Below are 25509 nucleotides of genomic sequence, written 5' to 3' on the forward strand. Positions count from 1 at the left end.
ATTGTCTTTTTTAGTGACATTTGTCAATATCTAATAAAACATAAGATGTGTAGCTCCTTTGCTCCGTGCAACTCATTTATATTCTATAGGAAAAATTCCCAGGGAATGGATCTATAAAAATGCTGTTGCAGTCATTATTTATAACAGAATATTGAGAAAATATTAAGAAATGGTTACGTAAGTTATGATATCTCCATATAAGATGTTATGAGATATGCAGTGATGACTGAAATCTAAATTCTCCACCCTATCTCCTTCACTCTTCTTCCTCCTCAAATGATCTGTTCCAACTCAACAGATCCTCTTGCCAGCCCTCAAATTTGGCTTCTACTTCAAACATTCCATTCTCCCTTATTTCATCAGCAATGTCTATCAAAATGCTACCTAACCTTATCAAACAGGCTTCAAAGATTTTGCCTAAGAAAATAAAGTACATGTATGCAATTATTTATTCAAAAAGATTCCCATCAGATCCTTTGTAATAGAAAAAAAATCTGATTATTTTTTTATTCAAAGTAAGTGGCAAATGGCAATACACTTTGCCTATAATCACTTCAGCAAGGCAATACATATAGTATAATTCCAATTTTTAAGTAAAATATTTTACATGGTATTTATATAAGTATATATGGTATTTATATGTTTTATGTGCCATTTGTGTAATAAAATGTTCTTGGAGTGATAAAATCGCAGATTTTTTTCCTCGTGTGCATTTTTTCCCAAATATTTTATATTTTTAAAGATAGATTTATTTATTTATTTATTTATTTATTTATTTATTTGAGAGAGAGAGAGAGAGAGAGAGAGACAGGCAGAGACACAGGCAGAGGGAGAAGCAGGCTCCATGCCGGGAGCCTGACGTAGGACTCGATCCCGGGACTCCAGGATCGCCCCCTGGGCTAAAGGCAGGCGCCAAACTGCTGAGCCACCCAGGGATCCCGTTCCCAAATATTTTATATAAGCAATTGAGACTTCTAAAAATCATACCCAAACATGAATAATTCTGAGGAGGGAAGTCCTAAAAAATAAATAATCCAAGGGTTGCTTTCATTTCTTTTCCCTCTTTCCCCTTAAAAAAAAATATAGTGTGCAAAGAAAATACCTTATTTGCAGCTGCATATATACACATTGATCTTTTGACCCATCAATGAAAGCTTTCCCTTTCTTTTGCCTAAAATTACAAACAGAACAAGAGAAAAAATAGCCTGTGCTGATGGGATGATCTAATTATTATGCTAAATTCCTCAACAGCTTAAATCCTTAACAAAAATTCATTGTTAAGTTAGATACTTTGAGTGTCCTTTATTTATTCTAGCCTTCCCTTGACTACCTGCAAGTGGAGCACTGCGGAATGCAGTGATCTCTCCAGGGCCTCATACTCCACTGCACTCTTTATTACAAAGAAAATGCCTGAGGCCACTGTTTTCAAACTGTAAAATACATATTTTTTTTAACAACAAAACCCTGCATTTCACATAAACACAAATCTTAAAAAGAAAACCCTATTAAAAAGTCTTACTATTTGTGCACACAATTATTTCCAACTCTTTTTTAATGTTAGTTTTATCCACTAATGAAACACAGCTCACTTCGGAACATTTTCCTCCCACTATTGATTATAAAACTATCCAAACACAAAAAAGTTGAAAAAATTATACTACCAACAGCTGAGCACCCTGCTTAGATTCTCCAATTAACAGCTTGCCACGTCTGCTTTATCACAAACCTATCCATCTATTTGTCCCTCTACCCACATATTATTCCATCTTATTTTGAGATGCATTTCAAAGTAAATTGAAGACATCAGTACACCTTTCCCCTAACCTTTTCAGCACGCATACCAATAACTAAAGATCAACATGTGAAACACTCTGCTACTCAGGCATGTTTTCTTCCTTTAGCAAGGCAGTAACAGGAGTAAAAATTTTATGCAGAAATAAAGAAAAGTCCCTAACAGTCACCTCCACTGGGAGGACGTACCCTCTGTGGGGAAAACCAGAATAGACCGCAGGCTTCCAGATCCAGAGCTGTCCATGAACACTGAAGGGTTGGCCCCCCAGAGAGCACCCCGGGGGGAGGGGGGGTCCCCCCATCCCCCGGGCTCCCAGCCAGCCACACTGAGCTGCTGGCACACAATCAGTCCCCAGGCCCCCAGCCGAGGCATGGCATACAAAGACGTTAGATGGACCCCATACAGCTCACAGCTAGCTTAAATCCTTCCCATCATAGGTATATAATTTCTCATTTTATCTGTGCATTTCTTCTCAAGTATTTTATTGCCTTCTAAAAGGAAGGAACTAAAAAAAATAAATAAATAAATAAAAAATAAAAAAATAAATAAAAGGAAGGAACTCTCTCTACGGCACTGAATAAGCATAAGGCATCACTTTAATTCAAATATGTGGTAGAAAACCTGAAACTAAGGCCTGATATTATGTGCTGCCTTGATATTTGGAAAACCAGGAAGGTCTCAAATGGCCTAACTGCAAGTCCCCCTCCTCACTCAGATCTCACAGACAAGGTCCCCTAACCAAACAACCCTCCTCACCTGAAACTAAGCACAGTTCCTGCTTATCTTGAGGGTCCTGCCACCCCACAGAACTATTCACACAAGCTAGTCACTTCTTCAGGGAACCAGGGGCCACCCTACCCTCACGATACTGCAAGGCCTGCCTCCCACAGCCCCCGCTTGTTCACTCTGTTCCCAAGCACACTCCCCTGACTGGCATGTAGTGTCCCCCCGCTCCCCGGGCTGGGAGCATATGTGACATACAGTCATACAAAATAAACTGTCATCAAGCCCATTTGTCCAGTGCCAGGTGTCATCTGTTTAGTCATCCCCACAACCCCAGCAGGAATCCCTCCCTCACCAATGGAAGGGAAGAGGAAATAATATTCATTTTTACTTAATGCATACATGATGGCCGGGGGGGGGGGGGGGGGGTGGCGGGACGGGACAGATGACCATTCTAATTTTGACAAAAAATCAAAATTTTTTTAAGTTATAAAGCAGAAAATTAGGAGGATGTAATGGTAAATGGAGACCAAATTTTTGCCTTTACAAAAGCAAAAATATACTGCCAATTGTGTGAAACTCAAAATAGCCAAATGCAGCTCTCTGAAATCCCTCCAAACCTGCTCCTCCCTACACTTCCTTATCTCAGTGACCTACCCCACCCTCCACATAACTAAGCCTGTAAGCCAACTGCAGGAGACCAGGGGCCTGTGTTTCCTATTCATTGCCATGGCCCCAACACCTAGAATGGGGCTTAGCACATAGTATGTGTTTTATAAATGTCTTGGGCATGATGAATGAATGAAGAGAAAAATGGCTTCCTCTAAAAGGTAAGTTCTGAGATTTGATCTTTCTCACTAATAGTGTGATAAAAGAGGTGAGATTGAAAGAAATTGCTTAAAATAAGTAATTCTGCACTATATTCTATATTCATTAAAAAGTGACAACAGACAAGGAAGTTTAAGGATTATTTTGAAATGTTGTAAATAGGTTACTTTAGACATTCCAGAAGCTTCAAAACAACAAGTCTTGTATCTCCCTCCTCTTTTAAACCACTGAGACTCTCCTCCATACCCCAAATAATAACTGTGATCTAGTCACAGAAATGTGAATGGAAAAAGAGAAGCAGGAGTGTATGATGCTGACCTGTCCCGAGAATTCATTCTACAGTGTGTTTATTTAGGTGACTGAGCTAATAGTTGTGAGGTCAAAGGTATCTCACTCATACAAACTACCTCCCACTTTTTAACTGAGAAGCCAAAGTTTGTTCTGTGATGATGTGGACAGGCAAAGAGGATTTCCTATTTCTGTGCTCACAACAGTGAAAAGCAGAAAGCTTTCTTTCCTCAAAGCACTTGGTTGCCATCAAGAACAGGTGAAGTAATACAGTTAACTTTGACCCCACCAGGGACTAAAATGATCTCTGTCACAAACATCACTAAGCAGCACTCACACCAAGGCCAGAGAAGTGAAAAGTCCTATCACCCTTCCTCAAAAAGCTTGTATCTGGAGAGGCAAAGCCATAGCAAGGCAGCCTGGATACATGTTTAAGGAAATAGGAGGTCTGGGACAGAGCGGGGTGGCTCACAGACAGTGATGCAGGCAGGGCACTTGCAGCACAGGATGATGCATCTCAGCAAAGGGCCAGGAGGAAGGCAAGACCAGATGTGGATGTCTTGCTGCAGAAGCTGAGACTATGAACATTATGCTAAAGGCTATGAGATTACTACTACCTCTGACCACTCAACTATTTTCCATTTTATTCTTTTGAATGCCAGTTTTAATACACTAAAAAACAAACCCCCCTTTCAAGGCATGCTCACACACACACAGGACTAATCATCTTGCATGACACACACATCTATAATTTTAAGGAAAATACTTTTATTAGATAGCTAGAAGGAATGATCAGGCTTTTACAAGTAACATTGGTCCTGGGAAAGCTGGCACTAGACCCATCTGGTCATATAGGTAGAATCCCATTTTTAATCAGCTCCATGGCACATCAAAACTATGTATTCAAAACCTCATTAAAATGGAAGGAGCCTAAAAAAAAAAAAAAAATTGGAAGGAGCCTATCGCCACTTCACTCAAAGTACTAATTTTATTTGTAAACATAGAGCATTTACAGAGCACAGTACTTAAAAAACATAAAATCACAACAAGTACTAATGGGGATATTCAGTAAATGATTATAACTATATGTCTGAATGAAATATTGACAAATGGAAGAAATCACTACAGCTGGAAGAAGGTAACTCACTCTCCCCCTTCCATCCCCTTATACAAAATTACCAACCACTATATATATATCTATATATACACATATTAAAATATATACATATTAAATGCATGTACTACACATACATATTAAATGTATGTATTACACATACATATTAAATGTATGTAAACCACTATATATATCTATCTATATATATACATATTAAAATACATACATATTAAAATACCGCTAGCTGACAACTAAATGAATCAAATGTAGCATAGTTCCCTGGACTGCATTCTGAAATAGAGAATATTAGTGGGAAAGCTGGTGAAAACCAAATAAAGTCTGGAGTTTAGGTAAGTTAACGTACCTTGTTGGTTTCTTACGTTAAACAAATAAACCATGGTAAAGTAAGAGGTTAGCAAGAGGGACTGAGTAAGTGGTATAACTCTGTGTTATCTTTGCAACCTTCCTGTAAATCTAAAATTAATCCAAAATAAAATGTTTATTTTTAAAATGCAGTTAATGAATACTAGACGAAAAGCTGTTCAAGAAAAGAGGAAGTAATAAACCATGATTCAAGTACAGCTGAGGGATCTAGTAAGGTAAGTGTCCAATGGCCTTACATTAATTAAATGTTGAAATCCCACAGGTACTGTGAAAGAGGGGGAAAGGGGAAAAAAATAACAGGAACTGTGCTGGGGAGCCCTGAAAGGCCTCAGAAGCTCTCACAGAACTCCAGTCACCATGATGACCCCTCCTCCTGCGCCAGGACCCCCAAGGATCACATTTCACTATTACCAATCAACAAGTCTGACTGCAGCAGTATTCCAGAAGACTCAAGAGTGAATCAGAAGATCCTGACAGCTTTTCCTGAACATAGGAATGCAGCCTAAATTATTTATTTTACTAGTACTAGGATGTTTACTAAAGTGAGAGCAGGGAACAGGAAGTCTACTATGTATTGTTCTCTTAACTTAAACCCTATAACCAAACACAAATTCTACACATACAAGATCTCTATACATATAATATTTTCAAGACCTTAGGTGGGAAATATTCTCTATATTCTTTCAGAGAAAGTGGGAAATGGTAAGTCACAAGGAGAGTGGACCAAGACCTCAGAATGAGCAAACGGTAAGCACTGGAAGAAGTGGGGGCACTGGCCACACTAGGGTTCACAGGCTTACACACGGGCACTGCAAACACGCTCATGAAGAAGCACATGGGAGGGAGGGAAGAGGTCAGATGACTTGAGCTAAAGAGAGAACACAAAGAAGGCAGCTAGAGAGAGCCAGTTCCCCACCCCCACCCCCAGAGAAGAGGAGAAGGAAATATGAAACCATTGCAAGAGCAAGGAGAGGCGGGTTCCCACTGTCGCTGCCTCTTCCAAGATTACCACCAATGCAAGTCAGGGCTGGGAGGCAGATGCATCATATGGAAAAAAGCTCTGAGTGGCAGGATAGGACGCTAAAAGCTCTCCTAGATTCTGGGATAGCAGTTAATTCAAGGTGACACAGATGCTCTGAATGCAAAATAACAATTTTTAAAAATTAAAAAAAAAAAATGTACCAGTGAATCTGGTCTCCCTGTAAACAAATTTACCACTAGAATTCAGCTTCTGTAATGATGCAAGTCTCTCAAAGTCACCAACCTTCTGAATCAGGGGCACTTCCTTTATCAATTATGACAAAATGGAGATTTCCCATTGCTCCTGACAGGGCTGTGAAAAGGGTATTCAGAGCTGAATTGTTCTTTCGGGCCCCGCCACCCCCCGCCCCCCCCCCCCCGCCACACACACACACACACACACACACACACCTCCAGATCCTTCCACCTGTCATCTCTCCAGGTCTCCTCCACTTTCATATCACTCTATTTTCAAGCTTCAAAATGTCTCCTTCACCTGTCTCTCTTATATTTTAAGAACAACAAATTAGGTTTCTTCCTCTCTCCTCCTAATGACTCAAAGCCTGAATCTTCATTCTGAACTAAAAAAAAAAATAGACATTTTTCTTTTTTTTAAGATTCAGACCTTACAGAATATCAATTAAGTCAACCAATTATATCAAGTATAATAGGTAAACAGTTCTTTAAAACATTTGAAATACAGGGTGATGGGCACTGAGGAAGGCACTTGATATGATGAGCAATGGGTGTTATACTAAATGTCGGCAAACTGAATTTAAATTTTAAAAAATGTAAAAATAATAATAAAACAAACATACTTAAAAAATAAAATAAAAAGCATTTAAAATACAGAACCTGGGCAGCCCTGGTGGCTCAGCGGTTTAACACCATCTTCAGCTCCGGGTGTGATCCTGAAGACCCAGGACTAGTCCCACATCAGGCTCCCTGCGTGGAGCCTGCTTCTCCCTCTGCCTGTGTCTCTGCTTCTCTGTGTGTGTGTGTCTCTCATAAATAAATAAATAAAATCTTAAAATAAGATAAAATACAGAACCTGACTTTTTAAAGTCACATTTCTATAGAAACATCATCACTACATCAATAATCTGATGGGTACATGATACCACAAATGTCTCAAATCACAGGCTCTTTGAGTTCAACTTGAACAACACATGTGGCAATACAAATGAAAAGAATTTATTTACACTGAACTTTTTTTCCCAAAAATGAGTATTATTTAATGGAACTGGTATATTTGCAGATGGGCAAACCAATAGGCTAATGGCTCCTCAGCCACACTAGGTCTCCTGCTCCCCAGTTCTTAGCTTGACTGTCCCTAAACAACATCACCCCCATGGGCAGACTTCACCTCACAGATCCTACAGCCGAAATTCTTTACTCCTTTTCAGTCTCCTTGTCCTTAAAATGTCCTGGCAGGTTATGAGTGAACTATCATAGGGACACCTGAGTGGCTCAGCAGTTGAGGTGATCCCACGGTCCTGGGATTGAGTCCTGCATGGGGCTCCCCACAGGGAGCCTGCTTCTCCCTCTGCCTGTATCTGCCTCTTTCTTTGTGTCTCTCATGAATAAATAAATAAAATCTTTAAAAAGATATAAGATTCAGGGTCCTCACTCGGCCCAAAAATTACAGAGAAACTCCCAGGTGATGTGCCAAAGCACCTCCTGCCAGGCCTGCGCAGAGCAGCACCTCCACAGCCACCCCTCACTGTGTGGTAGAGTGAAGCGCAGGGAGCTTCTAGCCCTCCCCACCAACGAATGATGCTGGAGGTCGAAGCGCATTCCCTACTTACTTTTGTATTGCTTTGTTTTTAAAAATAAAAAAGTATTATTTAAAAAGCGATTTTTTGTAAGAAGAAAGGAAACAATGCAGGCAGGCCTCCTGTGCCCACAGTGAAGAGTCCATAACCGACAACAGGGAATGGCAATTTGCGACCATAGATGCTCCTGCCACAGGCTCTCCACTGAGAGCCCCTCTCAGCTGTTTACTAATGTCCCCTCTAGTGTGAAATGAAGAGAACACCTAAATCAGTGGCTCGTAAGTGCACACGTGGAAGGCCTAAGAGAATGCAATGGACTCAGTAGATCTTCAATTCAATTTTATTATCATCTTGTCATGGTTATTATTCCACTCTATCCTTCTCCAACCAGAACTCAACCTGGGAACTTCCGGGTGCCGTGCCCACACGCACACAGACACCCACGGTGGGCCGTGCTGCACATCTGCTGCGGCCCTCACCCCTCACCAAGCAAGCAGTTTTCCAAGGAACCAGAACTACAAGCTGTTGATAGCTTTAGTCCTCTTGTCTACACTGTTCAGACCAATGACCCAATACAGCTTTGTCATCCTGGAAGAGACAGTGGTGGCACAACTCAAAACCAGCCTGATAGACCTGATGAACATACAACTGAATATACAAAGACCCTATCCTAAAGGGACCCCAACTTAATCAGCACCTCCCACACACAGGGACACAACTAATGCCTGCCTGTCCAAATAGATAGAAATCTACACTAAACTTCAGATCCTGAACTCTCCTGCCAATTAATGTAGAGCACAGAACCACAGAGGCAAATAGCCAATTCCTCCCCTATCTAAAATCTACTCTCTCTCTCTCTCTCTCTCTCTCTCTCAGCCACACAGACATCCCAACTAGTCTTGACAGATTTTACATACACCAGGCTGACAAATGAGTATCTGAAGTTGAAGTGACTTGTTCCATTTAACATGAAGATTCAACCTACATATCAGGTGTCAAAACTCAATACCAAGGTCGGAGGAGAGAAGAGGAAGAAAACAGAGTTGATCTGAGAGTGCTGGTAAGACACGTGAATACCTGCGATTACTCCGCAGCCTGCTGGGGGCATGGTGGGCCCTCCCACTGAGGCCCTTTCCCTGCCATATATAGCAGCGCTGGGCATCTGGCACAGACACCCTCGGCGCTCATGGCCGCCTGTAAAATTGCTCAGGAAAAAAAGCATGTCTCTGCTAGTCGAAGAGATCCCCAGACACTGTGCCTGTGGAAGAAGCAACAAACAGCCAGGCCTGAACCAATCCAGAAATCTCAGCTGCTCAGACTAACTAGTCAATGCCAGCCCCACTCTTACATCTCACTGTGACCTAATGGCTCGCCACGGTGTCACTTATAAATAATAATAAATATAACCCAGGAATATTACAGTTAAAAGGCAATCAGACAGCTCTAGTTAACACACCCCATGTAAAGGGAAGATCTGCATATTCCATGTAAATCTGGTAGTATTTACCATGAGAAGTCCCAGTTTTAAAACATTAAGAGGAGGTCAATAACAAGGATACTACAAAGTCTTATAAGTCTTAAAACTTTTTTAAAGTTCACCTAATATTTGGCTGTTTATAGTTACCTACCAGGACTGAAAGGCTAACAGGCTTCTTTTACCTCAAGAGAAGAGACAGGTAGCTCTTTCGCCCCCTGCCTTACAGCTCTGTTTTTATGTCACATTGTTACAACTGCCATTGTAACAAAGCCACAAAGTTGGCATGAATAGGCAGTTGTTTACCGACATATCATTGGAATCTCTTGTTCAAACCTTTAAATTACTTGGCTTTGATAACCACTTTTAAGAATTACAGTCTTTCAAGGCAATGATAAGAATAAGGCTAGGACTTGGGAGGTAGCAAGAGGTAGCTGCCTCTGAGACAAAATTTAAAGGGATGCCAAAATCTCACTAGTCATGAAAAATATTTTAATGTAATTTTTTATAAAAATCAAAGTTAATGCTAAAAATCCACGATAAACACAATGTCAAAATTTTAAATAAAAAGAGGATCATTTGAGGGTCCTGACTGATAAGAAGGAAATTTAGAAAATCTCTCACCAAATGTTCATTATCATCACAGGCTGCCCTGTTCCCCCCAGGGATCAGAAGGCCAGAGGGCTTCAAGAGGTTAAGTGTATCCCCCAGGAGACCCAGCCACTTCCCAGAGCTTACTCTTTACTGCAACCTTCTGCTAAGGACTACTGCCCCCCTCATTCTCCACTTACAGATGATGAGGGACGACAGTCAGCTGGAGGAAGCAGTGGTGAGAAGGACCCTTCGTGTCCTCCCCAGCACCCAGTCTCTCTCCGGATCACAGAAAATTAACAATCACCAAGAGACCAAGCTTGTCATACACAAATGAGGAAAAAATGGGACTCAAGAGGTAAACCTCAGAAATGAATGAATACATGCACTCGTGCCCAGCAGTTAATAGTGTGAAGGCCTCTGAGTCCCACCCAAGGCAGCAAGCACACCCAGCGATTCTGGGATGAACTGTGCCAGCCAATCATGGACCTGCCTTCTATTTCTAGGTCTAAAAAAATTTAATATGTAATTGTGTGATAGTTATTAACCTTTAAATTTATCTACATAAAAAGCTCTCCTCATTTATCTTTCATGATTCTTCTTCTTCAACAAAAACCAGAGGAGTAACAAAATAGTCCTTTCTACTATAATAGAATCTCTAACAGAATAATTTGCCCTGAGTTAGTAGAATAGCCTTGGAAATTCACATATGCAACTTCATAAAAATTTAACTTTTTTCAAGTATATCTAATATTTTAACATCCCAGAAGTCATGTTTAACAATCATTCTGTATTATACTTTCAGTTCAAAAACCAGAGAACTAAAACTTCACATCTTTTTAAAAAGTAGATTACAGTCTTACAATATGTCGGCAAATAAGCTTAACAGTTTGCAAATATCTGTATTTAGCACAAAAACCCACAAATGTTCTCTATCCCAATATGACCATAAAGTGACCAAAACATTTTTCATCAAGTACCAATGTTTCTCCCTTTCTGTTTCCCATTAGAAGAAGTAACTATAAAATGCCTTATTAGGGGTTTTCTTAAATCACTTTAGAGTTAGCAAGTGATATTCACATTTTACAAAGATTTGCAAGTTCCAACACAGAAGCCTTTACTAAAGTTGTCTTTTACGGCATGGGCTGTGATCATGTGTGGTCTATAATTCCTCTAATAAGCTCCCATAAATAGTACCTTTAGCATACAGCATCTCATTTGAGGAGACAAGTAATAGAACCTTGAATTCTCAGATGAAGGAGGAATCCCAGGCTCCTCCTCCTGCTCAGTGCCAGAGATTCCCATACAAAATGTGCTAGCCAATAACTGGTTCCATCACCACACAGCCCAAAGACCTGAATTCCTCCAACGTAGCCAAAAACTCCAGAGTCATACACTGCTGGCTGAATCCTGCCTCTCTCACCTACAGGCTCTGTGAAATTGTGCAAATTACCTAATCTCACCAGGCCTTAATTTATTCTTCTATCAAAATGGGGATGATAATACTCCCTACATCATAGAATCAGTGGGCAAATATAATCAAATAAGGTACATAAAACTCCTAAACTATAATAATATTGGACAATAAATAACAGCGTCCATCCCATAACAACCTGTCAAAAGTCTGTCCATTAGAGGTGCTTCTCTAAGCAGCTCTGAGCTAACAATTCACACAGCAATACAATATGGGCACACACAGGAGCATTTTCCAAGCACTTACAGATTAAGGATTCTAAAACTACGCTGTACCAAATTCAAAAAACTTCATGGTAAAGTATACAATTCCTTTCATAGTTTCTTCCTGCTTAAAAGGTATACTGTATTGGGGCTTCTTTTTCCCTGCACTGATAAAACAATCTTCCACGTAATTGCCTTTGGAAGTTAACTTATGAGACAATAATAAGTTTCTGACATTTTTACTAAATGGAAACCATATCCTACTTTCAATAAAAGGAGACTAATCCTTAGCTTTCATTAATATGATAAGCCAGAAATATTGGAAATCGATGTTTCTATTGTTTACGTTCTCCGACTAGTTTGCTGGGGGGTTTTTTCCCCCCTTTAAAAACAGGAAAGGAGACCAGGAACATCACCTGAGCCAAGATTCTAAAGCAGCTCCAGTAACTGGATGTGACTGTGGCTACAGAAAGCAGAGAGGACTCCAGAAAAAGGCACTATCTTTGGGGAAGATTAGGGTGCCAATTGCTTTCCAATTTGGACATTTTCCTTCAGGATCTATGACTAGTCTAAAGCTTGCAGCGTTTTGTATTTTAATAAGGGAGGTATTTCCTCCTTTAAAAACACAAAAGCTAAACCACTGGGAACTGTGAACGCAAAGTCAAATCTTCAAGTAGTAACTTCCACTGCCACCTACATCACTCAAGTACAAGCGAAAATGTATAAGCGAAATTCCTACTTTCTAAGATTCTCACAGAGCTTCGAAGGGCTTCCATGATACTGGCCAACTCCCTCAAACTGAGTCCCAGAGACATAACATTATTGGTAAGGTGCTTAGGGCTCAAACGGTGGCCTTGGCTCTACTCAGAACGCCTTCTGCCCCATACCCAAAGCAGTTATTTTCATTGTATGTTCATCATACCAAACATCCCCACAAGAACTCACTTAATCAAAGGTTCCATGACTAACAGTGACTGAAAGGCCACTTGGGAAAGATGCTGAAACACGTTCACAATGCAGGGGGGTGAAAGAACATGAGTTACAAAAACAGCTTTTATAGGATGATTCTGCAGCAGACACTGCAAGTGACTGCCTCAACATCTATTCCTAAATCCCTCTGTCCTTGCTGTCTTTACCTCAGATGGCTGGAAAAGCTAACATCTATCTCATTCTCACTGTTCTGCGATCCTTTGGAGATGGGTGTGGCCATGTGATGCAGTTCTCTAACCTTAACTGAATTTGGTAGAAGAGCAGGGGTGGAGGGCAGGAGAGGATACAGAGGTACCAACTTACTAATCCGCTTTCCTGTCTTGCATATCATGGAAAACACAGAGTATGTGGGATAAGACGCCTAAGTCAACCAGCCACACAAGGGCTGTGACCCGTATCTCAGCCACCAGAGCCCCTGCACCATCGGCTGCACAAGTCAGAAAGCTCTACTGTCACAGCCAAGCTCTCTCCTCCAAACTACTCCCTCTCCCTTCTCTGCAAAGACTTTGCACCTCAAACAGAACACACTTGCCCTGCACACTGCTTGTAGCAGTTCATGAGTATCAAACTCTTCCACCTTCAAGGAGCGAAGAGGCCTCTCCTCTCCCTCTACCAACAAAACCTAGCTCAGCTCCTCCACAACATTGGCCAAAAACACAATGAGTGGTGACTTCTTTCCTCCATTAACACATACATGAGCATCTGCTCTGGGCCAGGCACTGTTCCAGGTAGAGGCAACGCAGCAGCAAAGCTGGACCAAGTAGTCTTCTTCTAAATCCTATGACAATTTGTGCCTCTATGACACTCTGATAACATGCAAGCTTCTAGTATATTGATCACTAAGAGTTTTCCCTTCCACCAGCATTTACAGAGAACATCTGATGTCACAGGCAAATCAAGAAAGAATATTATCCTCTTTGTCTTCAAGCATCTGTCAGATATAATACTGGCCCTGATGTACAATAATTATTAAATCAACTAAAATTAAAATTAAATTAATTAAATAACTAAATCAACAGAGTGCCATAAAAACATGCACAGCCCATCAACCCAGACGCACTTTAATTTTCTTCCATTAGATTTTCCCATTACTTACTCCACAGAAACTCTAGTCCTGTTCTCTTCTTCCTCCCATGTAGTTTTGTTTTTATTCTCTTACCTATTTCCAAAATGATACCAGTTACATCTTTTTTGTAGTAGACCTTGAAATCCTTACACCAAAAATTAGTATTATGTAGTCTAACATATAGCTAGCTGGTCCTAATTAACACCACTATTACTTAACATTTTTCGGGAAGTGCCAGCCAGTGCAACTAAACAGAGAAGTAAATATTTGCCATAAACACAGAAAGGAGACAAATGTATCATTATTTGCATAAGATAAAACTGCATACCAGGCAAACTCAACAGAATAACTTGAATTACTATAAATCTTAAAGGGCACCTGGGTGGCTCAGTCAGTTAAGCATCTGACTCTTGTTTCAGCTCAGGTCATGATCCCAGGGTCTATCCCAGGGATAGAGCCCTACAACAGGATCCACGCTGAACAGGGAGTCTACTTAGTACTTGCTCCCGCTGTTCCTCTCCTCCTCCCTCTCTCCCTCCCTCCCTCCAATCAATCAATCAATCTTTAAAAAAAAAATCTTCATCAATCAATCTTTAAAAAAAAAATCGTAACACCACAAACAAGTAGGATTTATTCCTGGGCTGCAGGGGTGGTTCAACATCCATGTATCAATCAACGTGATATGCCACATTAATAAAAGAAAGGACAAGAACCATATGATCCTCTCAATAGGTGCAGAGGGAATATACCTCAATATCATAAAAGCTACATATGAAAAATTCAGAAGAATATCAACCTCAACAGGAAAAACTGAGAGCATTTCTCCTAAGGTTAGGAACCAGACAGGATACTTACTCTTCACCACTGTTGTTCAACATAGTGTTGGAAGTTCTAACCTCAGCAGACAACAAAAAGAAATGACAGACACCAAAATAGACAAGAATAAGTCAAACTTTCATTCTTTAGATGACATGATACTCTATATAGAAAACCCAAAAGAGGGCAGCCCGGGTGGCTCAGCGGTTTAGCGCCGCCTTCAGCCCAGGGCGTGATCCTGGAGACCCAGGATCGAGTCCACATCAGGCTCCCTGCATGGATCCTGCTTCTCCCTCTGCCTGTGTCTCTGCCTCTCTCTCTCTCTCTCTCTCTCTCTCTCTCTCTCTGTGTCTCTCATGAATAAATAAATAAAATATTTTTTTTTATTTTTTTTTTTTTAATGATAGGCACGCAGTGAGAGAGAGAGAGGCAGAGACACAGGCAGAGGGAGAAGCAGGCTCCATGCACCGGGAGCCCGACGTGGGATTTGATCCCGGGTCTCCAGGATCGCGCTCTGGGCCAAAGGCAGGCTCCAAACCGCTGCGCCACCCAGGGATCCCAATAAAATATTTTTTAAAAAGAAAAAAAGAAAGAAAACCCAAAAGACAAAAAATAAAAAAAGAAAGAAAACCCAAAAGACTCCACCAAAAAATTGCTAGAACTGATACCAGAATTCAGCAAAGTCTCAGGCTATAAAATCAATACACAGAAGTCAGTTGCATTTCCATACACTAACAATGAGACAGAAGAAAGAGAGAGATCAAGGAGCTGAACCTAGTTACAATTGCACCAAAAACCATACGATATCTAGGAATAAAAACCTAACCAAAGAGGTGATGGGGCTATACTCTGAAAACTATAGAACAATTATGAAAGAAACTGGGAAGACACACAAAAAAAAGGAAAAATATTCCATGCTCATGGATTGGAAGAATACTGTTAAAATGTCTAATACCCAAAGCAATCTACACATTCAATGCAATCTCTATCAAAATACGATCAACATTTTTCAGAGCTAGACAAAACAATCCTAAAATCTGTAAGACCCAAAAGACCCAAATAGCAAAGGAATGTTGAGAGAAGGAAAAAAAAAAAAAAAAAAAAAAAAAAAACGGGCACCTGAGTGGCTCAGTCAGTTAACTGGCTGACTTTGGCTCAGGTCATGATCTCAAGGGTCCTAAGATCAAGCCCCTCCTTGGGCTCCCTGCTCATTGGGGAGTCTGCTTCTCCCTCTCGCTCTGCCCTCCCCTCTGCTCTCTCTCTAATGAATAAATAAAGTCTTTTTAAGAGAAGAAAAAAGAAAACCAAAGCTGGAAGCATCACAATCCCAGACTTCCAGTTGTATTACAAAGCAGCTGTGATCATCAAGGCAATGTGGTACTGGCACAGAAACAAATCAATGGAAGAGAACAGAGAACCCAGAAATGGACCCTCAATTCTATGGTCAACTCATCTTTGAAAATGCAGGAAAGAATTTACAATGGAAAAGACAATCTCTTCAACAAATGGTGTGCCACTTGCAGAAGAACAAAACTGGACCACTTTACTACACAACACACAAACCAAAATGGATTAAAGGCAAGGTGAAACAGGAATCCATCAAACTCCTAAAGGAGGACACAAGCAGCAAAGTCTTTGACCTCAGCTATAGCAACTTCTTGCAGACATGTCTCCAAAGGCAAGGGTAACAAAAGCAAAAATGAACTATCAGGACTTCGTCAGGATAAAAAGCTTTTACACAACAAAGGAAACAGTCAATAAAACTAAAAAAAAAAAGTCAACCTACAGAATGGGAGAAGATATTTGCAAATGACATTTCAGATAAAGGGTTAATATCCAAAATCTACAAAGAACTTATCAAACTCAAAACCTAAAAAAAAAAAAAAAAAATCCAATCAAGAAATGGGCAGAAGACATGAACAGGTATTTCTCCAAAGAAGACATCCAGATGGCTAACAGATACATGAAAAAATGCTCCGCATCACTTGCCATCAGGGAAATACAAATCAAAACCACAATGAGATACCACCTCACAGCAGTGAGAATGGCAAAAATGAACAAGACAGGAAATGACAGATGTTGGTGAGAATGCAAGAAAGGGGAACCCTCTTATGCTGTTGGTGGGAATGTGAACTGGTGCAGCCACTCTGGAAAACAGTATGGAGGTTTCTCAAAAAGTTAAAAATTGAGCTACCCCATGACCCAGCAATTGTACTACCGGGTATTTATCCAAAGGATACAAACATCCTGGTTTGAAGGGGCACCTGCACCCCAATGTTCATAACAGCAATGTCCACAATAGCCAAACTGTGGAAGGAGTCATGTCCATGTCCATGGACAGGTGAATGGATAAAGAAGATGTGAGATAGATAGATAGATAGATAGATAGATGAATATTACACAGCCATCAAAAAAAAAAATCTTGCCATTTACAACATGGATGGAATGGAGGGTATTAGTGGCTAAGTGAAATAAGTCCATCAAAGAAAGACAAATATCACATGATTTCACGCATGTGGAATTTAAGAAACTAAACAGATGAATATAGGGGAAGGGAAGGAAAAATAAAATAAAAATGAAGGCAAATCATAAGAGACGCTGAACTCTAGGAAACTGGAGGTTGCTGGAGGGGAGGCAGGTGTGGGTATGGACTAAATGAATGATGGGCATTAAGGAGGGCACTTAATGTAATGAGCACTGGTAGAATCACTAAATTCTGAAACTAATAATACAGTATATGTTAACTACATTAAATTTACATAAAGAATTTTTTTAAACAAGATAATTCAACGAAGATTATAAAAATTAATTTAGCAAAATAATTGCTTTCCTATATATAAACTATAGCCAGTTTAAAAACATAATGAAAAAAAAAAAAAAACATAATGAGAGGGATGCCTAGGAGGCTCAGAGGCTGAAGCGTCTGCCTTTGGCTCAGGGCGTGATCCCACGGTCCCAGGATTGAGTGAACAAATAAAACCTTTTTAAAAGATTGAATAAATAAGAATAAAGATATGAATCTTTAAATAAAATCTTTAAAAAAAAAACATAATGAGAAAAGGCTGACAATAGCAATCAAAAAGGTTAAGTACCCAGGAAACGCTTAATGTATTGAACTTACATGATGTCTAAACTCTAAAAATAAAAAAAGAATAAATAGATAAAATTTTAAAAAGAAGACTTAAGAAAAGGGGAAGTTGTATACATTCTTGAATTCACTTTTTTCTTGGTTAGAATTCGCTATTCTATAGATGTTAATCCCCTCCCCCAAATAATGTATAATGACAATGCATTCCCAATTAAGGTAGCAACAGGATTTCTATTTGCTTAGTTTTAGTGGAATGGGTCAGCTTAGGCAAAGTGAGTCTGAAACTATAATTTTTATTTTTTTAAGATTTTATTTATTTATTCATGAAAGACACAGAGAGAGAGGCAGAGACACAGGCAGAGGGAGAAGCAGGCTCCATGCAGGGAGCCCAATGCAGGACTGGATCCCAGGACCCCAGGATCATGCCATGGGCCAAAGGCAGACACTCAATCGCTGAGCCACCCAGGGGTCCCTGAAGTTATAATTTTTAAAAATAAACATGGAAAATGTAGAAAAATTCTGAGAGAAAAAAAAAAAGCCATGTGGAGGTGCCTTATATTTAAAAACAGTTTGGGGACGAAGACGGAATCGAAGCCGGGCACAGGCAGCGGACGCGGTCCCGCCGAGAGCCGAAGATGGCAGTGAACGTATACTCAACGTCCGTCACCAGTGATAACCTAAGTCGACATGATATGCTGGCCTGGATCAATGAGTCTCTGCAGCTGAATCTGACAAAGATTGAACAGTTGTGCTCAGGAGCTGCCTATTGTCAGTTTATGAACATGCTATTCCCTGGCTCCATTGCCTTGAAGAAAGTGAAATTCCAGGCTAAACTAGAGCATGAATACATCCAGAACTTCAAAATACTACAAGCAGGTTTTAAGAGAATGGGTGTTGACAAAATAATTCCTGTGGACAAATTAGTAAAAGGAAAGTTTCAGGACAATTTTGAATTTGTTTAGTGGTGCAAGAAGTTTTTTGATGCAAACTATGATGGAAAAGACTATGACCCTGTAGCTGCCAGACAAGTCAAGAAACTGCAGTGGCTCCCTCCCTTGTTGCTCCAGCTCTGAACAAACCGAAGAAACCTCTCAGCTCTAGCAGTGCAGCTCCACAGAGGCCCATTGCAACACACAGAACTACTGCAACCCCTAAGGCAGGCCCAGGTGTGGTGCAAAAGAATCCTGGTGTGGGCAACGGGGATGATGAAGCAGCTGAATTGATGCAGCAGGTCAATGTATTGAAACTTACCGTCGAAGACTTGGAGAAAGAGAGAGATTTCTACTTTGGAAAGCTAAGAAACATTGAATTGATTTGCCAGGAAAACGAAGGGGAAAACAACCCTGTATTGCAGAGGATCACGGACATTCTCTCTGCCACAGATGAAGGCTTTGTGATACCTGATGAAGGGGGCCCACAGGAGGAACAAGAAGAGTATTAACAGCCTGGACCAGCAAAGCAACATCCGAATTCTTCAATCATGTGCTTAACTGTAAAATATCCCCTTTTATTATTCTTAGAGGACTCACTGGTTTCTTTTCATGAGCAAACAGTACCTCTTCTTAAAGTGCACTTTGCAGAAGTTTCACCCCTTTTCCAATGAGTTTGAGTTAGGAGCTTTTACCCTGTAGCAGAGCAGTATTAACATCTAGTTGGGTCACCTGGGGAACAGAGAGGTTGACCATGGGGCTCACTGTGTGGATGCTGGTAACACTCACTGCTGGAGAAGGTGCTTTTATGTCATATACTGAGGTGGAGACCTCAGTAGAGAAATGTAAAGACTGATTTGAATTTTAAGCTAATGTGAAATCTTGGCAGAGAACGTTTTAATAAATAAATGCCTTAAGAGTAAAAAATAAATAAATAAATAAATAAACAAACAAACAAATAAATAAATAAATAAAACAGTTTGGGACTAAAAAACAATAAATGGAATAGTATACAGAATACAGAAAGAGTCCAGCAGACCTTAATCTGTGGAATATATGACATTTCAAGCAAAAGTAGAAAAGAAGTGATTATTAAAAGAAAAATGGCCCAGCAATTCTATTCTACAGAGCTACAGTCATACTTGTAGTATTACCAAAACTGGAATTATCTTTCAATCTCTCACCCTCTCTCCGTTTCTCACCACAAACACACACACACACACACCTCTATCTAAAAGCCTAGAAGGAAGACTATGCAGAAGACAGTTACCATGTTTACACTTGGAGGAGAGGAGTCAGGGGCCAAGAGTCTTTCTGTGTTGTCTGTACTGATTTAGTTGCCTAAACGTTTATACACTTTCTATGTCATTTTGGATTATTCTTGAGAGTGACATAAGAATCATATTTCTTATTTATACTCTACTGTAAATTAGGGGTGGGAGGCACATAGAGAAGTACAGGCTTTGCCATCAGACAAAAAACAGGCTCAAAAACAGGCTCACTTCTGTGCACTGTTAACATGATCTTGGAGAAGTTGTTTATCTTCCATTAAGTCAATCCCTTCATTTGCAAAAAGAGGATGATACCTTCACTCAGTTATTAGAAGTATTAACTGCAAGAAAAATACTCAGCCTCATACTTGGCACATAATTTCCTAGTAAATGGAAATGGTTGCTATGTTGGTGGCACCTACAGTCCAAATAGCAATGCCACCTCACATGCATGTGTAAGACAGGAAGGTAAAGTTGGTTATGCATCTGAGACATGCAGTTCTCCCAGTTTGTCAATCTAATACTTTTCCCAGTACACTACATTTTAGTCATATTTTCTTAGAGAATAACTATTTTTGTGGAATATTTTTTCTGTGGGATGAGAAAAATTCAGCTTCTAAGGTGCCAGTAAACTGTAAGATACCAGTGAGGATGAACTAACCAGTAGAGAACAACTCAATCTTCTAATCACAGTTAACAGAAGTGTATGATAAAGACCATCTCCCTTCCATCCCAAGTTCAAATAAGACAACTTGAAAATAACTCATTCAAGTCAGCATGTTGTTAGCATTCCCAGTTTGGCAGTAAGCACAGGTTAACATAAATATTATTTATGTGGTAGTCTTTAAGGAAAAGTCATTTAAATGCCCCAGAAACCACAGCAAAAGCTAATGAACTCTTGCTAAATAATAATAAAATAATAATAATAATAATAATAATGTGTGTGTGTGTTGTGTGTGTTCTACACACACAACACACACATCTGCAGCTAAGTTGGAGCTGACTGATAGGCCACTCGTGGCAATTTAGAGTGTTTCATGTGATCCAGTGTAATCACCTACATCAAATACTTACTGTACCTCAATTGAGTGTAATCTCTTTACCAAATAATAAAATGCAAGCGCCAAATCGTGCATATAATGACTTACAACAGACAGCTATCCTCATTCAGAAGCGGGATGCTATTACCTGTAACACAACTAAAACTACAAAGACTCAGTAATCGCCAAAGAACAGTGCTTACTCTCTCCATTTGCAGAGCCAGGGGCTGTCTGAGAACGCTTCAGCCAAAAGCTTTAGTTTCAAGGAAGCTTATCCTTCCTATACCAAAATATTAACAGGGACTGGTCTCAAAGTCAGAAGATAAATTCTTTCTTTTTCTACCACTACCTATTTTTGCAAATATTCCATTGTGGGATGTTTCTGAAAATGGCCAGAGCAGCACGTAAGCCCCTCCTCAATGCACTGGGTCAGCCCATTGAGGTCTCCAAACCCAGGGCTACAGCCTCATGACCAGACCTCACAAAATCCAGTCAAGTTTACCACAACCGTGTGTGCAAATGAAGCCTCTCCTCTTCATACACACCCAATTGCGAAGTTGAACCAGATGACACACTAACCATGACCCAAGGGCACTTGGGACTAACAAATGGAAAAACTAACCAAGAGCTCAGGACACCCTTGAAGAAGCTGGCAGCCAAGCTCCAGGCAAACCTCGAAGAATAGGTGAATTGGTGCCAACCATTAACCTACTGGGTGCCACATGTGATCAAATACACCAGTTAATTTTACCTTTAAAATCCTCCAACGTAAGACCAGATCACCACAAGTAGAGCTTTGGAATGTAGTCATTTAAAATGTCAAAGGCACAGACGATGATTTCTACGACCTTACCAAATGGAGGGTAACACAGAGACTCATGCTATGGTTAAATAATACAATTTCATATCTGCTGCATGTCAAAATACCAATTGTGATCAAAGTCAACATTCTGCTGTTTACAACAGTCGTGACATCCAGTTAAAGCAGGATGAATTTTTAGCAGAGGACTGGAAGCAAAGTTTTAGACCAAGACTAAAAGGAAAATTTTTAATTCTCATTAGCTGGTAGTAAATTTTCTTCTCCTCCCCTCTCCCTTCAACTTAACCCACTTGAATGAAATATACACACCAGCTATTTCACACCATAAAATGCATGCTTTCTTGGATATGGTGAAAGCATTCCTTTAAAGCATATGGAGTCCCTACCTGGGCACTTTTAGTTTCCAACCTATAAAATCCTCTGCTAATCAACGTGAGTTGGGCTGAATTCCTTGGTGGAACCCTTCCATCCAAATAAAGATGATTTAATCCATCCCACCTCAGCACCCTTACCTGTTTCCATGTCTAGTGTCTTAGTCTTGGTTCCCAGGACCCAAGAAGAGAGAATGCCTTCCCAGCCCATCCTTCCAGGATATGAGAGCTAGCTGTGTGCACTCTGAGCATTCAAATGTTTGATTAATAAAATCCAAAAGGACATTCGCTCCAAATCCTTGTCTATCTCTAGGCCAGCAAATCCAGCACCAAGAGAAGCAGAGAATCACAGGAGAGCATGCTGTGGAAAAAGCAGGGCCACAAGAGGGATCTCAAAGTGTTGGGGGAAGAGGCAGGCAGGGGGCAGGGGCAAGTACAAGGGAGGAAAAACAAAATTAAAAGAGCAGGTATTTCTAATCTAGAGTATATTAGAAAATATTGTAAAATAGGAGTGCTTGTTAGGTTTATAGCATGTTAACAAAATAAAATTGGTCACATTTATAATGAAAATCTTCAAAAGTGACTTCTCTTAAATACACAGGTTTTTATGATACTGCAGTAAAAAAAAAACAAAAAAAATAGTTGTAGGAAAGACAGCACATAGGGTGGTTTGTTTTTTGGTTTTTGTTTCTTTTTTTCATGTTGCCAGATCATCAATCTATTGAGAAATACATCATTCGGGGTACCAATAAAAACTCTTCCAACTTATACTGGTTATTTCTATAACCCCTGCCTTAGATGACATCTTGTATCTTGTTTCTTACCTCCCAAAATAAGCCAAGTTCCTTGGCAAAGACCATATATTTACCTATTTTCTATGCATCTACATAGCTACACATGACATACTCAAATACCTTATTTGTAATAAAGTATACTTTATTGCAATGAATCTATCCTTTTGATATCATATATACCCTTGTTAAAAGTCACTGACTTCAAAATCAGGCAAACTTTCTTTTTTCGTCTTCTAACACCTATAAATTCCGGATCTCTCTGAACAGATTAAATGGGCTAAACTTAAACCATACCAACTTTCAAAAGTTATTTCAGACTGTTAGATTATAGACAGTCCCCTAACCTAAACTAGACACACAAAGAACTCGCAACAAATATTCATAGAAATAACCCTCCTCCTTTTAATAAATGACACGTATGAGTAGATAATAGCAGGAAGACACACTTCAAATAAACTAAAGATGTCAATAGTGAGGAGAACATAGGTTGTGCTTATGAACAAATACCGCTACCACCGACAGCAGAGATGCAAGACCACACGCAACAAATCCCTCAAGTTCATGGGCAAATTGAGAATTTCAATAAAGGTGGTACTGTCATTTCCCCCAGGTCCTTAAAACAAGCACAGCAGGCCAAAAGCAAAAGCTTTCAGAGGCAAGGAAGGGATAGACAGCTTCAATAATAACTGCTGGGCCTAGCAAGAGGGCAGGTACACGGGGCACACCTGACACAGGAAATCCTCTCTTCATGAGGTTCTGCTGGCAACTCATGAGGCCATAATTGGCTTAGTTTCTGGAAGTTTCTGAAATCTGTACTTGGTGCTACTGTGATCTAGACCTGCATCTTTGGTGATAACAGATAACCTAAAACGACCTCTAAGGTCAGCATCTGTGGGTATTTCTTAGCGATTTTCTATAAAAAAAAATGATTCCCAAGAATAGTCTTTCCTCAAGGATGTGGGTAAGAATTGGCATTAAAACAAGAACTGAAATGAAGCATGAGAAAAAACAAACTTCCCAGGCTAAATACATACAACATTCTTTTTTCCATCTTTCCCTTTCTGTCCTGATCAACTAATCACAGAACTGGGGGGGGAAAAAAAAAAAAAAAAGATGACAATGCAAAAGAATCAAATAGTCATTAATCTCAAGACTCAAGACTGGCTGTGTTCACCTCAGAGAACAGACAGAGTTTGATGCCCTGGCCCCTCTTGCTCTAGTCCTGGAGACTAAGAGCTTCCCCACCTTCAAGGAGATGATGAAGGTCAGTCCTGTGGGCTCAGAGTGGAGCACTAACACAGTAAGGTGTGAAGTAAGACCAGCAGAAGGACAAGGATCCCAACCTAGACTGGCAGCCCCACACAGGGAGACGATATTCCTCACTCTACTACCTGTCCTCACCCACCACCACCAAATCCACTTTTAAAAAGGCAATTTCTATCCTTTTGAACCAATGTGTACATTGCAAAGCTCTTAGTTTCTGGAAGCTGTCAGGCTAAAAAAGTAGATGGGGAACAGTTCTAATAGTCTCATCTATTTCTTTCTCCTCTTGAAATTTTATTCCACTTGTCCTTCTGCATCAACCTTCAAGTTTTAGATTCAAGTCACAAAAAAGTACTGCAATTCTCCCAAAAGGAGGCTTTTAAACAAAACAAATGACATAATTTCTTGAATATATGTAAAGAAAATATCTCACTCCTTAGCATGAATAATTTCTTGTGTGCATGTGTGTGTGTCAAAGCCATTTTTGAAGTCTGTGATGTCATCTGAAATCTGAACCCTTTACTTTTAAGCTTTCATTTACATTAAAACTTCCTCAGTTCTAAAATACATATTTCTAGGATATTTGCATGACTGATTCAAATACAGTGATCACGACTGAACTTTACAGCTAATCATCAGTCACAACTAAAAAAAATAAAGTTTGCAAACCTCATCCAATATGGTATCTGGTTAATGAAATTCACAAAAGCAATGTGCTCAGACATGGTACAACCTGCCCTTCACCTACCTGTCTCCTCATCCACTCACTGAGACTCTAAAATAATCTCTAAGAAAATAGTACCTCCTGAAAAACACTGCAAATCCCACTCTCCAGACAAACTAGTACCATGCCCAAGATCCACATCCCCAGTTAACCTTGTCAGAGACATATTTTTCTGACAACTATTGTAAAATATCAAATAAACAATGACTCATTCTGCCTTTCCACTGGAAGAACTTCACTGTTGGTGCTTCATGATGTTGTTCTAAATACTCCCTTTAAAGAAAAAAGCTGGCTACTTAGACATGAAGTTTTTAGCCATGAAATTTAATTTCCTGAACAAACCTCCTTATTGACAACTTAGTTATGAGCCCGTCTTTGATCTTTATTTTTAAACTGCATCTGTCCTGACCCCTTCACAAGAAGTCGTTTCTTTATTGTCCAATATCTACCTAAACTATGAAATGCTAGAATATGCTACAATTACCTACATGGGCCACTTTAACAAAACCTCATACAATCAGGTCTTAGCATGGACATAGGAAAAGCTCAGCTTGGAAATGTCTGAATAAAATTTTTAAATTGCAGCAATTATTTTTGAGTACCTACCAATTACCCAACCCTAGATGTTATTCCTATATTCTTATTAACCTTCAGCAAATCTCTTCAAGAAA

General features: G+C 39.8%; 1 protein-coding gene, 1 long non-coding RNA gene and 1 pseudogene across 25 annotated transcripts in view; 2 read left to right on the forward strand and 1 right to left on the reverse strand.

The window, feature by feature from the left end:
• PARD3 (par-3 family cell polarity regulator) overlaps positions 1-25509 on the reverse strand; it is a 648392-nt gene that overhangs the window by 573844 nt on the left and 49039 nt on the right. The window lies entirely within an intron of this gene.
• LOC144313302 (uncharacterized) overlaps positions 1-25509 on the forward strand; it is a 61415-nt gene that overhangs the window by 21759 nt on the left and 14147 nt on the right. The window contains exon 2 of the long non-coding RNA XR_013378981.1: positions 5262-5344. This is a non-coding gene — a long non-coding RNA (uncharacterized LOC144313302). The remainder of the gene's footprint in view (positions 1-5261; positions 5345-25509) is intronic.
• On the forward strand, positions 18206-19331 carry LOC144313301 (microtubule-associated protein RP/EB family member 1 pseudogene; annotated as a pseudogene).

Source organism: Canis aureus, chromosome 5 (assembly GCF_053574225.1).
Source record: "Canis aureus isolate CA01 chromosome 5, VMU_Caureus_v.1.0, whole genome shotgun sequence".
NCBI classification, from domain to species: Eukaryota; Metazoa; Chordata; class Mammalia; order Carnivora; family Canidae; genus Canis; species Canis aureus.